The sequence below is a fragment of the Phodopus roborovskii genome, unplaced genomic scaffold (genome assembly GCF_943737965.1).
Source record: "Phodopus roborovskii unplaced genomic scaffold, PHOROB, whole genome shotgun sequence".
NCBI classification, from domain to species: domain Eukaryota; kingdom Metazoa; phylum Chordata; class Mammalia; order Rodentia; family Cricetidae; genus Phodopus; species Phodopus roborovskii.
The window spans coordinates 117,808-128,564 of NW_026126678.1; the positions used below are offsets into that span (position 1 = coordinate 117,808).

At 41.0% G+C, this 10,757-nt stretch overlaps 1 pseudogene; it reads right to left on the reverse strand.

Annotated features, from left to right (window-relative positions):
• Positions 1-5,106: 5,106 nt before the first annotated feature.
• LOC127214156 (E3 ubiquitin-protein ligase MSL2-like) lies at positions 5,107-6,839 on the reverse strand (annotated as a pseudogene).
• Positions 6,840-10,757: the final 3,918 nt, after the last annotated feature.

Below are 10,757 nucleotides of genomic sequence, written 5' to 3' on the forward strand. Positions count from 1 at the left end.
AAGTCATCTGAAAGATACCATCAATTTACACTGTAGTAAACCCATATGACCGTTGTAATATGTGAATTCTTACATTTGTACTGGTATATTTAGCCAATGTAGTATGATTTCTATGAATTAAAAAATGATAAATAGTATAAATATGGCAAATCTCTGAGTCATTTCAATTTTTTCAATTATGTGGGAGATTTTATGTAAATAGATGCAATAATTGAGGGCCATGAAGTAAAGCTCTTACTCTGAATCCACAGGTATCTTCAATGAAAACAAAACAATACCACATTAAAGAAGCATTATGAATGTATAACTCAAGATCTGATTCTTGTTTACAATTAGGCCAAATTACAACTTTATTTTATACATGTAGAAAGTTTCTTTAGTTTCATGCATGTGAGAAAGTTTTACATATGCTAATTATCTTTGCAGGAATCAAAGAAGCCATAAGGGAGTGAATCCTATGAATATACACAATGAATGTGTGAAAAACTTTGTGGGTTACAGGCATCTTCAATGGCTTGAAAAAATTCATACTGGAGAGAAACCATATAGAAGTCCAGAGTGTGGTGAAGTCTTTGCATGTCACAATTTCCTTCTTCTCAGTGACAGAGCACACATGGTAAAAAAAAAAAAAAAACTCCTATGAATGTAGTCAATGTGGTAAAACATTTGCAAGATATACTATGCTTAAAAGACATATTAGAACATATACTGGAGGGAAAACACAAGACTATAATCTATGTGGCAAATGTTTTTCACAATACAGTTATATAGTATGTCATAAAAGAACACATATTGGAGAGAAACCCTATGTGTGTAACCAATGTGGTAGGGCATTTTCACAAGTTAGTACGCTACAATCTCATCATAGAACACATACTGGAGAGAAACCCTATGTATGTAATCAATGTGGTAGAGCGTTTTCACGTGCTAGGAATCTCCAGTCTCATCATAGAACATATACTGGAGAGAAACCCTATGTATGTAATCAATGTGGTAGGGCATTTGCAAGTAATGGTCATCTTAAAAGACATATAAGAACACATACTGGAGAGAAACCCTATATATGTAATCAACGTGGTAGAGTATGGTAGATCTTTCAGATGGATTGCTATCTCTAATCCCAATCCTTCATGCTTACTTTCTTTTACATGGAATAATTAATGCTGCAGGAAAACTTTGAAAACTTTAAGACCCTCAACACAATGGTTACAGGATTGAGTACTGATTAGAGAAAAATATTCAAATATGGAAATCTGTTTGGAGATTTGATTTAATTTTAATTATGTGATGTCATTGTGTGAGTTGGTGATTGTTCATTGTTTTTCACAAGAAGGTTATACCCTTGAGTATTCCTGTATGAGGAACTATGTTATCAGAAAACTGACATAGGTTATGGCAATGAATTTGCCATAATTTTGTTCATCCACATTTCTAAACCTGTATGTATTTTAAATCCCGTTTTATCATGTTGATATCAGGTAATAGGGAAGAAATCATGGAAGAGGAAACCTATATCCTGTAAATAATTTTTGAACATGTTAGGCATTATACATCACTTTAGTCTTTTTTTTAGTTATGAATGCCCATCCTTACCTTGGTTTCTTTTTTTTTTTTTAATTTTTATTTCATTTTATTTTATATAACAAAGTCCAATTAAATGAAAACAAACATTTAAACACAATATTTGGGAATGTGGATGTCGTTCTTTCCAAACTACTTCCTGCTGGTAAGAGGCGCTGTCATGGGGGATTCGAAGAAGATTCAGAAGTCCTGGCTGTGGTCTGTAGGGCTACTTTGTCCAGCTGTGCTGAATGTAGGATCCCCTTGTATTCTGTTTCAGACAGTCTGGCGTGATCAAACTACATTAGTCTGGTAGGAATCCACATCTTTTCATTTTCTATGTAAACAAAAATAGAAATGCTTTTCCCCAGTAACATGTTCTTCAACTAAAATTTTGGAGTCAAAGCATTTTTTAATATAATTTATTATTTTACATGTCGATCCCAGTTGCCCTCTCTCTCTCCCTCCCTCCCTTCACCCTTCCCTCCCTTCCTCCTTCCTTCCCTCCCTTTTACCTTCTCTGCCCTCTCACATACACACTAAACACCCTCTCCTCCCTGCCCCCCACCCCAATTCCATATGTAGGGGAATGCCATCCAGTTGGGGTCATGTAGATCTGACAGGTCATGTGAAGTAGGGACTAGGGCTTCTCTCCTGTCTCTAGATTAAGGCAGTTATCCCTCCATGGGGGATATGTTCGCGAAGTCCTTTGTGCACCAGGGATACATCCTGGCTGCACTGTCTGAGGTCTCTTTGACTGCTCAGTCATCTGACTGAGACCCATATTCAGGGGGTTCTGAGTCAGTCCCATGCTGGCTTCGCAGCTATCAGTCTAGTGGCCGTTAGCTCCTCCTTGTTCAGGTAAGCTGTCAGTATGTGTTTCTGCCGGAAGGTCTTGTGCTCTCCATCTACATCTGGGTTCTAGTTCGACTCAGTGTTTATGTATGGGTGCTTGATCCTGTTTTCAACAGGCATTAGTTGAGGGCTCCCTGGATAAGTTAGTTGTTGATCTCACTCTCTGGGAAAGGCATTTATGATAACCTTTCCACGTAAACTCAACTTGTTAGTTGGGAGCAGTCTTATGGTTCTCTCGACCTTTCTTTGTGTTCAATTTTATCTTCAAACCAATATTGGCTCCCTCTTTCATGTTCTCTCTCTCTGTATCTGTCTGTCTCTCTCTTTTTCCTATCTTCTATTCCTAACCAGGCTCAATATTCCTGGTCGCACATGTTTTCCTTTCCTCCCCCCTCATTTTCTCCTACTTCTCTCTCCATTCGCTGTCTTCCCCCCACTTCACCTGAGCTCTGGGGGACTTGTCCCTTCCCAGTTCTGTGAGGGACTTTATATGAATCTCTTAGAATACACCTTGTATCCTAGTTCATCTGGTGATGTGAATTATAGGCTGGTGATCCTTTGATGTAGGTCTAAAATCCATATATGAGTGAGTACATACTGTGTTCCTCTTTTTGTGACTGGGTTACCTCATTCAGGATAGTTTCTTCAAGTGCCATCCACTTGCCTGCACATTTCAAGATACCATTATTTTTTTCTGCAGAGTAGTATTCCATTGTGTAGATGTGCCACATCTTCTTTAACCATTGTTCAATTAAGGGGCATCTAGGTTGCTTCCAGGTTCTTGCTATTACACATAGTGCTGCTATGAACATAGTTGAACAGATGTCCTTGTTGCATGGATGTGAATCCTTTGGGTATATGCCTAAGAGGGGGATTGCTGGGTCCTGTGGTAAACTAATTCCCATTTTCCTGAGGAACCGCCATACTGATCTCCAAAATGGCTTTATGAGTTTGCACTCCCACCAGCAGTTGAGGAATGTTCCCCTTTCTCCACATCCTCTCCAACATGAGTCATCATTGGTGTTTCTAATTTTAGCCATTCTGGCAGGGGTAAGATGGTATCTCAAGGTTGTTTTGATTTGCATTTCCCTGATAGCTAAGGATGTGGAGCATTTTCTTAAGTGTCTTTCAGCCTTTTTGAATTCCTCTATTGAGAATTCTTTCTTCAGTTCTGCACCCCATTTTTTAATAGGGTTATTTGTTGTTTTGTTGGCTAGCTTCTTGAGTTCTTTGAATATTTTGGAGATCAGCCCTTTGTCGGATATAGCATTGGTGAAAATCTTTTCCCAGTCTGTGGGCTGCCATTTGGTCTTGTCGACTGTGTCCTTTGCCTTACAGAAGCTTCTAAGTTTGAAGAGGTCCCATTTATTAACTGTTTCTTTCAGTGTCTGTGCCCCTGGAGTTATATTCAAGAAGCGGTCTCCTATACCAATTTGTTCAAGGGTACCTCCTACATTCTCTTCTAAGAGGTTCAATGTGGCTGGATTGATGTTGAGGTCTTTGATCCATTTGGACTTGAGTTTTGTGCATGGTGACAGACATGGGTCTATCTGCAGTCTTCTACACACCCTCATCCTTTTGTGCCAGCACCATTTGTTGAAGATACTGTCCATGCCCCGTTGTATAATTTTAGCTGTTTTGTCGAAAATCAGGTGTTCATAGGTGCGTGGGTTAAATCAGGATTTTCAATTCCATTCCATTGGTCTTCCTGTCTATTTTTATGCCAATACCAGGCTGTTTTCAGAACTATAGCTCTGTAGTAAAGCTTAAAGTAAGGAATGGTGATGCCTCCTGAAGTTCTTTTATTGTATAGGGTTGTTTTGGCTATCCTGGGTCTTTTGTTTTTCCATATAAAGTTGATTATTATCCTTTCAAGGTCGGTGAAGAATTGTGGTGGGATTTTAATGGGGATTGCATTGAATCTGTAGATTGCTTTTGGTAAGATTGCCATTTTTACTATGTTTATCCTACCTAACCAAGAACATGGGAGGTCTTTCCATTTTCTGGTATCTTCTTTAATTTCTTTCTTTAGAGTCACAAAATTCTTATTATATAGGTAAAAGACAGATTTCTTAAGACATCCTAATGAGTGGGAAATTTTCTTTCATAATACTGCTGATGCTGCTGATTTAAGAACTGCTTCATACACGCCAGTAGCCAATTTTCATGATCATAATAGGTATTATGTCAGTGCAAAAATTGAGCTGAACACATCAAATTTTCAACAGAAGAAAGTTCTCTGTGGCATCAGAAATCAGAAGGCTGTGCCTGATAAACTAATCACTATTAAAAAAAAAAAAAAAAAAAAAAAAAAAACTAGCACAATCCTCATGAACTTACTTGATGCTACTTCCTTACATTTAACCATCAACTTTGATTATGCACAAAGCATGATCAAAAACAATGAGGTTATTTTCCTTGCCAAAGTTCATTTTGTATAAATAAGTTGCATCTTGCATCAGCATTTATTCTCAAACTCTCAGGTTCTGTAAGAACTAAGAACATATAATTGTAGGGTACTCCTCCATTATCTGCACACTGTTTCCACGACACTAACACATATAACTTAGCAATAAAAACACATGATACAAGTGATCTATATGCAGGAATTCCAGCAAGTTAAACAAACAGAATAGCTGCCATAAAACTGTAGCTATTTCCTACCAAGGGTAGGCTTCAAGACCCATTGAGTTAACATTCAAATCTCATATCCATAGCTTCATTCAAACTTTTGTTATCATTTGTACTGGCAGCTAAAGATGTCATTACTGGGGACCCTGTGACATTGATAACACTGGTACTGGTACTTGTGTTGCACACAGCATTGCTGGTCACATTAACACCCAATGTGAGTCTGCTCTGCTCCAAGGCCTACACTGGCACAGCAAATGCCTCCAGCTTCTTCTCCCCATTGGCTGGGTAGGAGTTCTGGCAGCCTTCAGCATCTGCAATGAATGCAGTCTTTCTGGCTAGAGTGACAATGTCAGTACTGGCTGCTGCATGTAAGATTACCTGGATTTTGCATAGCATGCCCACATTTACATCCTTTCTTTCCCTGGGGCTTTTTGCACACAGACTTGGTAGGACTTCCTGGAATAACATGATGACTAAGAATCTTTGCCTTTCCTGCCTAGTCTTTTTAAAGAATACCTGGCTTGGATTTAGAGTGGGATTTCTTGGATCCATGTTCATGACAATTTTTCATGCTTTTAGTAGATAAAAGTACAGTTTTGGTGGTCTTGGGTGTTGTACCTCAATTGGAAACAGTAGCTATAGGTTAAAGGAAGATTTTCCTTTCATGCTTCACTGTCTCAGGAGCAGATGCCCCAAGGGTTGTGCCTCTGATTATGGTAGAAATTGGAAGTGGCTGAACTTTTTTCACTGTATCTTTCATATCTGGTTCTTTTTCGATTCAACTTTGCTACCTTTGGAGTTGCTGCTGTACATGATAACACATGGGGTATAGGGCTGGTAGACATAAAAATATTATGGCTAAGAGATTTGGAAGAAAGCTGCAAAAAAGGTTCACTGGATACAGTGGATTCCAAATTTGGATGCAAATTAGGACATCGAACCTCTGTATTTGAAAGTTTCTAAACTGCGGATTACTTTCTCATCACTCAGCAAAAGAGAGTCACCAGGTTTTGGCTCTTTACAGAAACTCCAGATATCAATACTTGTGGAGAACAAATCAGTGGCTACCGTGTCACAGACAGGTGACAGGCTCTCATACAGATCCTCAGTTTTTATATCAACAGTATTACACATGTCGATCATATTTGGATGTTCGGGTGCGGGGATATTTATACCAAATCTATCTATTGAAGCCCTTTGTAAGTAGGCAAACCATTGACAACAGAACTGCCAATAGCAATGCTGAGGGCACTTTCAGACTTTGGAGATAAATTAGCATGGGGATCTGCTATGGGTTCTGAGGTTGAAGGTAAAGGGGACTGTGTCAAACACAGAGTGAAGGATGAGTCTGAAGGTTTCTCTATGTCCTCACAAAACAACGATCCTTCATTGAGTAAAGCTAAAGTATCAAAAGAACAATCAACTGTTTGTCTTATGTCCTGTGCCAGTCTTGTCTGGGTTATATATTCACATAGTTTCTTGTAGCAGTTTACCAGGATGCTTAACTGCTTGTTTCCCTCAAAGTGCTCATAGTCTATGCACTAGCTACATGAAGTTTTCATTATCATTTTCTTGCCTTTACATATTTTGCAGACATATTGTTGACAGGTGGATTTGGTGGGTGCAATAGGATCTTGTAGCAAATGTCCACAAACACAGCAAGAGAGAGACTGTCGCAAGTAAGGCAGGATCCTGATAATCTCTTGAAATGCCTTAGGGTCTCCAGGGTCATGGTTGAACATTAGGCGATTGGTGGAAATGTAGAGAGCAGTAGCATTCATGGGGTTCATTACAAACACTTGGACACAAATGGCTCTCAGTTGAAAAGAAATTCCAGATGCAAGTTTCTAAGCAGCCAGGGAACAATGGTGAGTTTACAACTATTAGGAGAAATCTGAGCAGAACCACTGGCCAAAGCAGCAACCAAAATCCATCAAGTGTGTGAAGCTAAAGCATCCTCCCACACATGGGGCCTCAGTGCCCCTCCTCTGTCCCTTAGTCGAGCAGACCAAAGAGAGAGGAAACTAGTGAGCAATCAGCTTTGGAGTTCAACCAAGGTAGCCACAGATTGTATGATCTGGCCTGGAATGGCACTTGGTTTAGCCCTGCAGCTCTCCTGGTGGCCTGGGCTCGAGCAGCATATCTGGCCACAGAGGCACCACTGGATGGAGCTGTAAGCAACGGTATGGACCAGATAAGTTCCAGGAGCACCCGTATCTCCAGCCATGGGCCCTTACTCCATTGCAGCACCTTCACAGAGGCAGTGGTATGACAAGGACTACCATGCAGGAGTCTAGTGCCAGGAGCTTAGGCAGTGGTGGGTGTGTCTGCTGTAATCTTGCAATGCTAGATATGGGGTCCATTCTGTGCCTCATGCAGCAGGAAGGAGGCCCCTACCAAAAAGGGAGACCCAGGAGGAAATGTGCAAGCCCAAGGTGTTATGAGTGGGCAGAAAACAGGCCCAGCAAGCAGTGGCTGCACCACTCATTCCTAGGTTGCAAACTCAGAATCACCAGCACTAGTGCAGGCCACTCACAGCCCCAGCCCACTCACAGCCCTGCCATCTTTTCAGCACAGCACTGATGACTCATCCCAGCTCTACTGCCACTGCCACTGTCTGTTGAGCCATGGCTTAGGCGAGTTCACCACACCAGGCCACCACCACAGCCCAGCAAACAGGCCTTCTGCAGTCCCCTCCCTTGGGCCTGGCTGCCCTCACCTTCACTTCATGCACAGCTCTACTTCATTTGGGCACATACTGCTCTGTTTGTGGTGGATGGTGCAGTGCTTCAGGCCCACCTGGTATCCTAGAACAGAGCATGCTCAGTTCAAGACTCAAGCTCACTCTGCTCTTCCCCAGGTGCTCTCAAATACTCTCTCTCCTAGGTTGTATGGGTTTTGGTTGATTAGTAAGAAGGTACATTGTCCCTTTGCTTGGGCTGTCCCTGTAGTGCACTGTGGTGTAGGGCCCGGGGTCCCAGGGGGCCTCCCCATGTCTCGCCACCTTGATATCATTAACTCAAGGGGCAGAGACACTGTCATCCTTGAGACTCTGATGTGGCTATCCCTAGCTAGCATGTGCACAGCATGCTTTCAATCCCTCCACACCACCCCTCCAGCTTCCTTTCCATCCGCTTCCCCTTTCACCTGATTTGTCTCTAAAAGCCCCCTCCATGCCCTCCTGGAGCTACCGACTGGCTCATGTCATGTGCAACACACCCCTCACCTCTCGTTAATATAGCCTTTCGCCATTAATAGTGCACTTTGACAGTCAATTTAGAAAACCCTACAAACACATTAGCCCATGCACACTATCCCCGCCTGCCTCGCTGCGACCCCTTCCCCCACGCACAACCCCCCCAAACAAAAATGAGCACACTACGCATGACCTGATCTCCACTTCTGGCTCCTTGAACAGGGCATGCTCAGTGCAATCGTCAAGCTCTCTCTGCTCCTCCCACACATGCTCTCAAATTCTCTCTCTCCAAGGTTGTGTGGGTTTTGGTGGATTGGATAGAAGGCACATTGTCCCTTCTCTTGGGCTGTCCCTGTAGTGCACTGTGGTGCAGGGCCTGGGGTCCCAGCCAGGCCCCACTGCTGTGGGAGAGAGGAACCTCTGGATAATAGACCAATAGAGTCTAACACAATTGAGGCAGTCATCAAAACCCTCCCAACCAAAAAAAAGCCCTGGGCAAGATGGCTGCAGTGCAGACTTCTACCAGAAATCCAAAGAGCGAATACCAATATTCCTCAATAGTTCCACACAATAGGAACAGAAGGCTCATTACCAAACTCTATGAGGCCACAAGTACCTAGGTACCCAAGACACAAAAAGATACAAATAAGGAAGAGAACTACAGACTAATATCCCTCATGAACACAAATGAAAAACTCCTCAATAAAATACTAGCAAATCAAATCCAGGCACACATCAGGGAAATCATCCACAATGACAAAGGAGGCTTCATCCCTGCATTGCAGGGATGGCTTATCCTGTCACGCCCAACCTCAATCAACAAGGAAGACGCAACTCAGGGGAGATCTTCTTCTAGTAGTTTAATCATGATCCTTGAACATGCTTCTTCTAACTCCGGGGAAACAGAGTTAAATTCCCTTGCGCTAAACAACTCTAGTGAGCAATGTGGACCCTGCAGATAGGCTGCTCTTATAGGGAAGCAGGCAAGCTGAACAGGCTTAGCCAAATAAGGACTTGTTTATGACAGAGAGCGCTCACCATCTGGAAGGTGGAAGGGGGAAGCCAGCGCCATCTTTAAGGCATGGCACTTTACAGCTCTCTACATTATCATTTGAAAATCTATCAATGTGATCAACCACATAAACAAACTGAAAAAGAAAAACCACATGATCATCTTACTGGATGCTGAAAAAGCCTTTGACAAAATTCAACCCCATTTCATGATAAAGGTCTTGGAGAGACAGGAATAAACAAGTAAACCAACAGCCAACATCAAACAGAATGCAGAGAAACTTAAGGTGATTCCTCTAAAATCAGGAACAAGATGAGTCTGTTCTCTGTACATAGCTCTTCAATAATGTACTTGAAGTTCTTGCAAAAGGAGTCAAACAACAATAGGAGATCAACAGGATGCAAATTGAAAAGTAAGAAGTCAAACTATCACTATTTGCACATGATATGACAGTTTACATAAAGGACACAAAAAGCTCTACCAGGGAACTGCTACAGCTGACATAAACATTCAGCAAACTAGCAGGATACAAGAGAAAGGTCAAAAAAAAAAATCAGTAGCCCTACAATATACAGATGACAAAGGAGCTCAGAAAGAAATCAGAGAAATATTACCCATTACAATAGCCACAAACAACATAAATTATCTTTAATGCTTACCAAACATGTGAAAGATTTATATAGCAAGAACATTGGGTCTTTAAAGATGTAAATTAAAGAAGATACCATAAAACAGAAAGATCTACCATGCTCATGGATAGGTAGGATAAATATAGTAAAGATAGAAATCTTGCCAAAAGAAATCTAAAAATTCATTGCAATCCCCATCAAAATCCCATCACAATTCTCCACTTACCTTGAAAGTATAATAACCTGTATTGAATGGAAAAACAAAAGACTGAGAATAGCCAAAACAAACAAGTACAATAAAAAAAAATTCATGATGCATCACCATCCTCAACTTCAAACTGTACTATAGAACTATAGTTCTGAAAACAGCTTTGTATTGACACATAGGTAAACAAAAAGAATTAAATCAAAAACCCTGATAATAACCCACCCACCTATGATCATCTGAGTTTTGACAAAACAAAACAGCTAAAACTATACAATGGGAGGAGGAACTCATCTTTAACAAATGTTGGTGGCATAACTGGCTGTTGGTGTGTATATAAGACTGCAGAAAGACTGAGAAGATTATGTAAGGCAAAGGACACAGTTGATGAGACCACACAGCAGCCCACAGACTGGGAAATGGTCTTCTATTACCCTATATCTGACAGAGGGACGATCTCAAACATATACAGAGAAAACACGAAGTTAGTCACCAAAACACCAAATCGCCTTATTTAAAAAAAAAAAAAAAAAAATGGGGTATAGAACTGAATAAAGAATTCTCAATAGAGGAAATAGAAAAGGCTGAAAGACACTTAAGACAGTGCTCATCATCCTTAGCTATCAGGGAAATGCAAATAAAAACAACTCTTAGATAATGTCTTAT